This window comes from Ruditapes philippinarum, unplaced genomic scaffold, assembly GCF_026571515.1.
Source record: "Ruditapes philippinarum isolate M1 unplaced genomic scaffold, ASM2657151v2 ctg3432_1_1_1_1, whole genome shotgun sequence".
Lineage (NCBI taxonomy): Eukaryota > Metazoa > Mollusca > Bivalvia > Venerida > Veneridae > Ruditapes > Ruditapes philippinarum.
The window spans coordinates 25,321-33,760 of record NW_026855552.1 but is presented as its reverse complement, the minus strand read 5'-3'; positions in this window follow the sequence as shown (position 1 = coordinate 33,760).

Here is an 8,440-nt window from a genome sequence, read left to right as displayed (position 1 = left end):
GACCCCCAAAAATCAATAGGGGTCTTCTACCCAATATAAACAATCATCCTATGAAGTTTGAATATTGTGGGCTAAATGGAACTTAAAGTTATGCTCCGGAAACCGTTTTTCAATTTCCTAAGTAATAGTGACCTTGACCTTTGACTTTGTGACACCAAAAATCAATAGGGTTCTTCTACCCAATATGGACAATCATCCTATGAAGTTTGAACACTGTGGGCCAAATGGAACTTTAGTTATGCTCCGGAAACTGTTTTCAGTTTTAAAGGTCATAGTGACCTTGACCTTTTACCTTGTGACCCCAAAATCAATAGGGTTCTTCTACCCAATATGGTCAATCATCCAATGAAGTTTGAACACTGTGGGCCAAATGGAACTTAAGTTATGCTCCGGAAACTGTTTTCAGTTTTAAGGTCATAGTGACCTTGACCTTTTACCTTGTGACCCCAAAATCAATAGGGATCTTCTACCCCAATATGGACAATCATCCTTTGAAGTTTAAACACTGTAGGCCAGATGGAACTTTTAAATTTTTTTCATTCCAAACTGTAAACAAACAATATGAGGTATGGTACATGTTATGGTCAAACCAAGTGGATCTCATTGGAGCTAGGTGGAGAGGCAGTGTGGGGAATCCAAAGATTAGTAAATCATGTTTGCTTACTGAGTTCATCAGAAAGTATTTAAGCACTAAGTTGAAAATTTATATGCATATAATGCACTTTATGTGTGTTTAAAATATGCTATATATCAAAATTAAATACTCAGTATCTTTTTTTTGTTAACTATAAACTTAAAGAATTAATAAATTTCTTTTATATAATCTATGAATTCAGTTTATAGTATCTTTTTTGGTTTGACTTTTATCACAGTCTGTGCTTTTTGTGATGCCATACTATTGTTTCCGGCACCTTTACTCCAAGTAAGCAAATGAAGTAATTGAAGACCAGGACCTTGAGTGTAGTACTTCCTTTCTGAGTGGGGGATCTGAACATCACTGTCTGTCCTGTCCACCATGTCTCGATATCGGATTTGTCTTGGTACAGACAACCCTGTCTCATGGTCTGCAAGGTCCTGCATGTATGGCCAGCTGGGTCTGTTTAATGTCACCGAGGAGAACTCCATATAGTTTTTACAATCAAATATTTTACAATCCAATAGGAAAAAAAAAGATTCATGTAGTATCTTTTTTAGCTAAATCCTTTCAAGCTATCATCATCGTGTATAATAAAACTTACTGGTAAGGAGTTAATTAAGGGCTTCTCCCCCAATACAAAAAAGGTCAAATTAAGAAGAAGTACTGTTACAATGCCTTTAATATCAAAAATAAAGTCACATGCATATATAGACAATAACTAAATATTTAACAATATTGATTTAATACAAATAAATCATTAATTATATATGCAGTCCAGCCAATAATGAGCTGAAAATATTTATCAATATCAAAGAGTGAGAAAATGAAATGCAGCCTGACTAAAACTCAAACCAGAGACACTCAGAATACCATACCTCAGCACTACCAAAAAAACCCAGAACCCTTGGAATACCAGCTTAAATATTTTCAGTCTCATAGTTCTATGCATTGACATAATCCACAGCATATTGAAATTTTTCCTTTTTCATTGGTACACTTAAGTAACAAAGTTGAATTGACTTATGACTCAGTTATGTACCATCATAAACATATATTGGACCCTAAAAGTAACAGGGTGAAAATATCACAGGGTGAGAAAAATGTGCAGTTTGACCGGAATCAAACCTGAATCAGAATAATATACATGTAATGGGCCTAAGTAAACTGAGCCTGCAGAATTTTATAATTTTGCTGTCTGTCAGACATGACAATTTCTTATGGGTTTCATCTTTATCTCCATTTGAAGGGATGTAACTCATGTTTACTAAATAGTTTGTTCTTATCTGTCTATCTTAGCCATTACAGACTATTCTAGCTGTATATAAACATAAAAAATATTTTATATTAACAAATAAAACATAATAAGATGAAAAATTTACCAGTTGGAGAAATTCATCAAATGGATGGAGGTCCAGGAATGATGAATATGGATAGAAATATTTTTTTGACTGGCTTTATGTAATATCATTGTGGCAAGGAATTTTATAATTATTTAGTTAGACCTGGATTTTCAGTTAATATTTCATCATATTAAAAAGATCTTCAGGACTCTAAATAAATTCATATTTGTGGTATCAGGGGAAATTAAATTACTATTTGTGCTAAATCTGATCATAAACATCAATCTAAATATTTAGAATGTACCTGTGTTGAGTGTCATATTTCACTCTTCACTTTGGTTATCCCAGGTCAACCCTTTTTTTTTACTAATGGCTTTAATTTAACTGCCCATGCAATCATAAGCTCATATATGGCTAATAATTTTACCTTATATATATATATATATATATATATATATATATATATATATATATATATATATATATATATATATATATATATATATATATATATATATATATATATATATATATATCAATAGTCTAAGGAGTTATGTAAAAAATGTTAAGGGTGGCTCAGCCTGACTGAGTGATTTGATTGTAAATAACATATTTCAAAATATATTTCTGGACTCAACATGCTTTCAAAACTCTGTAAGAAAACTGTCAAATGATGAATAATTATCTGGATTTGTTACCCAAAATCTGTGTGATTCTAGCACTTCATTTTTTCTAGGATTGCAATAGCTTTCTATTTTGTCAAATAATTTTTTTCACTTTCAGTTTATGTTCTGCATTTGCCCATGTAAATTGATAACTTTAGGTCCAGCACAGTGTAATAAGATATTTACTTGTATTTTTTCATCTTTCTCAGCATTTCCACTTGCAGTCAACACTGGTAAAGTAAATTTCCATTGGCGCTTCCATTTGATAAAGTTATGTGATATGTTACCATTTTCAACATCTAAATGTCCAGGGGGTCTAAACATATCTACCATGATTGTCAGATCGAATAATACCGATTACGAAGGCTAAATTCGAATAATATCGAGTACAAATCCTTGGTTCGAATAATATTGAGTACGAATCTTCCCCTTCCCGAAAATGCCTTTTGGACGATATATTTCACTAAAGTGGCAGAAATACTTCACACTGCAGGTGTGAAACAAATAATTGCATACTCCTCCGATGCCACCACGTTGATAGGGTTCTATTATATATGCAATTATATGACAATACGTCAGAACGTAAACTTTAATCCATTCATACAGACGCTTACAATGTTACACAACACTAAATAAGACATATATAGCTGTATATGCTCGTTTTCTAAAACAGTTTGAAATAGAAAAAGTATGCAAGTCTATATTTAAAAGTAAAGGTTTATTTGTTTGATTTAATATTAATTTTGGGTGTTGGACATATTTTTATACAGAGTCTGTCGTAATTCATTCATTCTTGCACGCGCATGCGTGGATACGAAGTTTGAAGCGTAGGTTTACACAATGCTTTTATGAATGAAATAGAAATTTTCAATATTTTTTGCTTTCATGTTTAGAAAATGTTTATTTGAACTGAATGTGCATAGTTTTGAACTTTCAAAGCTTATTGACCACTCTGCAAACAGTATATTAATAAAAAGTGATCTTAATGTGACAATCCTGCAGAATGAGGATCTACTTTTATCGAGGTTTCATCCAAAGGTGGATGTTGTTCAGCAAAACACGTTAGGTGTACTAAATCTGAAATACAGCTATAACTCTGTATACATTGCAAGCAATGTATACAAAAACTGAAATTAATATTCTAGCAACTCTTCCTCGGTCATTATATCAATCAAATCAATGACTAAAAAATCACAAGCACCTTTGACACCCTACCCACCCTTCTTTTATATCACCACCATCACATTTGTAACATTTATTGTCACTGAATTAAATATAATGATCATCATCACTATCATCACACAAATATTTCAATGAATAATCGGTGTCATCACTACCTGAGTCAAACCGGTGTTTTTGTGTCTGAGATGCCCGATTTAGGTATGATAATGAATGAAAAATGTAAAAATCGGTGAAAAAAACGATATTTGTCTATTTTGTGATCATGGTGTCTGCAAGCGTCAGAGGTACTTCTCCAATCCTGTATTGAGTTAAATCCAATATGAAAAATAAATTTAAAAGTGGGCGGAGTCACAACTGATATTCATTTTAAGGGACTTCTTTTTACATTTTATCATGCAACTGCTATGGTAACTGCCCGATAACACTTGCCTGATAATTCTTTTTGATATCAGGTCAGTAACCTGATATCAAAAATAAGCCACGCCCATTATAACGGACTTTTTTCAATTGCTTATATTCACATTTTCATCAGCATGTGAATTCTACAATGTAATTTCATACCCTTATAAGTTTTGAATCAATATGCGAAATTTATTTATTTACTATTTCGATTTCAATTACGAATAAATTATAGCGAATAGTTTTAGCACCAACTAAATGAATTAAGTGACGCCATAATTTATATTGCAAATGACATCATCCATGTTCACGTCATTTTCTTTGAGAACTTGTAAATGTTTACTTTATTTCGCCGGATTATTATTTAATAAGTGAACAAATTGTTTCGTTTAAAAGAGAAGACGCATGTTTGTGTAGCTTTTGTTAAATTGCCGATTTGACTTTTGTTTGATTGAGATTAACGTGAACTTTTAAATTTGACAATTCAAGACAAAAAGTACAGTAAAGTTTATGTGATTCGATTCTCAGGGATTTTTTTGGATCGATGTTTAAATTAAAGGTAAGAATTTATCGTGTTAGGCCCAAAGGTGCTAGTGGCATTGATTTGACTTAAAATATGTGTTTAACCTTGTTATTTATGCACTAAAACATCAATATATTAAAAAAAAAATAAATAAAAAATTGTTTCACTGTTATATTATTAAATGTAACGTTAGTGGTGGGGTTTCTTTGCCTTTAAACACTCAATGAGGTTTAAAAGTTTATTCTATCAAGAATAAAACCTGCAATAAATAAAATAACAATAAGACATCACATTACAGAACAAATATTTTACAAGACAAATATATTTCACAAAATACATAATACAGAATATTACACAACAATTCAAATTACAATAAAAACAATTTCACAAATAAATATATATACAAATATACATACCAGGCTTGTAATAGAAATCTAATGAAATAATAGAAATAAGAATCAAGTATTTCTATAAAGAAATTACTGATAGTTAAATAATTTTATAGTTCTTTACACTTCGAAAGCGAGACAAGGAGTGGTCAGTTACCAAGAAAATATTATATTCCAGAACCAAATCATCTAAAAATAACTTGCATACCAAAACCAATCATCCATCACTCTACTTGCAAAACCAGTTCAATCACCCATAACAAAAGGAACAAAGACAAACATGAACACATAACACTACAAAAGATTTGGTTTGGCCTTTAAGGGAAATAACTACCGTATTTATTATAAAAAGAGAACTTGGCTTAATTTAACCTTATCTACATATAGACAAGGTATGCAACATTCAGGTACGAAACTTATGGGTACGCCGGTTATCTGTGTTGAAACTTTTCACCGGGCGGTAATGTCGTCGGATTTTTGCATGGAATCAGTGCACAATATATTTTTCTATTACAATTTACTATTTACAGATCCCCAATTAACCGCTAGTTAATGTTATAAAGCCCGAAAGTAAGAAATCACCCAGGTCCGAAAGATGAGACCGTCATGACAAGTACATCGTAACCTGGTATTTACGCTTGAAATACATCAGCAAAGAGATCAAACGGGTCGAACACACATGCAAACAATTGGATTTTACATACTTTTAAATGGTTTTATTCTCCACGAGTGACACTAAGTCCTATGTGCCCGTATTTTAAGAAAGATTCTACATGTATAAGGTAATTCCTAAATCGGAAGTTTTCTCCCGCAACAAGTGCTTGGTTCCCTGTTCCGCTCTATGTCAATGTATGTGAAACGGAAGCCGGAGAATACTTCCGGTAGGAATTACCTTCTAAAAATATCGTCTACATGTAGAATTTTCCGGCTCGTGAAAATATGTAGCATTTTATCATGTTTCGTGAAAATATATTCCATATTTCACTCAAACGAATAAATATCCTCTTATTATATACACGGCTGCTGTCAAATTATAAAGAAATCTCGCTTTGTCCTCTAAAAATGATGCTTGCTGTATTATAAATTCGTTATAAATATTCCTGACAAGTTATATGGCCGTATATAAACGGTTGTTTGCAATATAAACCTCGCGTAGCGGCTTGGGTTATATTTACAAACAACCGTTTATATAGGGTCATATAACCTGTCAGGAATATGTATAACCTATAATATAAACGGCTGTTTGCAATATTACCCTCGCCTAACGGTTCGGGTTATATTTACAAATAGCCGTTTATATAGCGCAATATAACCTGTGAACGATCTTTATAACTAATAATATACACGGCTGTTGTCGATTTTTAAAGAAATCTCGCTTTATTCTTCTAAAAATGATGCTTGCTGAATTATAAGTTCGTTATAGTTATTTCTGACATGTTATATGGCCGTATTTAAACGGTTGTTTGCAATATAACCCGAGCCGCTAGGCGAGGGTTATATCTACAAACAACCGTTTATATAGGGTCATATATCGCAAAATCTTCATAACTAATAATGAACGGAGGTTGTCTTATGTCCCTAAATGTCACCACACCTCTGACGATGTTTATTTAACATTTGTTTAAAAACATGTCTAATAAAACGACACATGATAGCCTCCGTAATTATCGATTGATTTTATTTACCTGTCAACTGCATGCTGATTTATACGGTCAATGCACACGATATATTAATCTTCGAAATTCGTGAGATGTGAGTCAGGGCTGGGAATCAAAACTGCGTCGTATCCTACAAAATGTAAACAAACGCCGCCATCTTGGAACGAAAAATGTATGTTTTAGTTTGTAATTTTTTTTGTTGAAAATGGCTGAAAACCAGATATATGTATTAACACGCTACACTATTTTCCGCTTCGTTCGGTATATGTTGCTTGCACAACTATTTTGTAAAACAAAAGTTATAGCGAACTTGCAACTCGAAGCGGGACAGAATTTTTATGAAAATGTGTGGATACGACGCAGTTCATATTGCTTTATCTATCGTTTTCTCCTTCAAATCAATTATATATTTGTTTCAGAGTTCACCATAAACTTCGAAATATAATTTTGCATCATTTACTAAAATTTCATTAAAAAAGAGATGTTTATTTCCTAAGAAAATAATGACTTTTACGAAATGATACGACGCAGTTGAAAATAAAATATGATACGACGCAGTTGTATTTTTGGCAGTCTTTTCAACAGGGATAATTTTTGCAATATATTTCTATTTTATGGAACAATCACTTGCGCTAGATAAAAAATACCCAGATTATTTGCGGTGTATAGCAATGTTCTGTTGCTTTTGATTATTTAGAATACATTGTATCATGTCCAATATAACATTTAATTTGAAAATTTACATTGCGGAAGCTACTTTTCAGTTACCTAATTGATAATTTTATCTGAAATAATTTCTTATATTTTCCTGTATGACCAATATTATCCCTATTTTTCCCCCAAAAAATGTAGAAATCTATTTTCTTGCATATCAGACTGGCGTTTCCGTTAGTTTTACCCATGCCGGAAATTTCATCTGGCATGGGGGTTCCAGATGAGTCGCGTGCTGTATAATGGCACGATAAAGATGACGTCATTTTACCGTTATGAATGATTTTGTAATTCATACGCTGTAGAATGAAAGTAGTTACGGTTGTAATGTTATAAATTTTCATTGAAAATAAAGATAAAGAATTTAAAATATAATGGAATATTGTAGAATATGCAAGAAAAAATATCTGACATATGTTTGCGGTTCGGATCGGAATATCCGTCCCTCGGTCACCCGCCCATGGGCGGTAACTCGGCAAGCCTCGTTACCGCCCAATGGGCGGGTCACCTCGGGACGGATATTCCGATCCGAACCGCAAAATATGGCAGATATTATTAAACTTGAATTCATTTTGGCTAGCTACGCTCTAAGTTAACTGTGGTTCTGCATGTTCTGGGTAATGACTGCTTTTTTGTGGTTTGTTTTCAAACTAACACTCAACACATTAGCTTTACTAGGGGCGAGGACCTCAGGTGCGCCTTTGTGCATTATTTCAGGCAAAATGTTGCACCTGCAGAGAATCATCGACATTTTGAAACTAGCTTGATAGGTTTTCCACACAAAAGTCCCTAGTGGTTTTCGAATTCATAGCAGTTCAGTTCAAGTGATTTTAAGTCAGTAAACATAAACAGCTCGGCCTCGGTCGGACACACCTGTTTGATTTGTTTTTTGTTTTGTTTTTTTAGCTCACCTGAGCATATGCTCAGGGTGAGCTA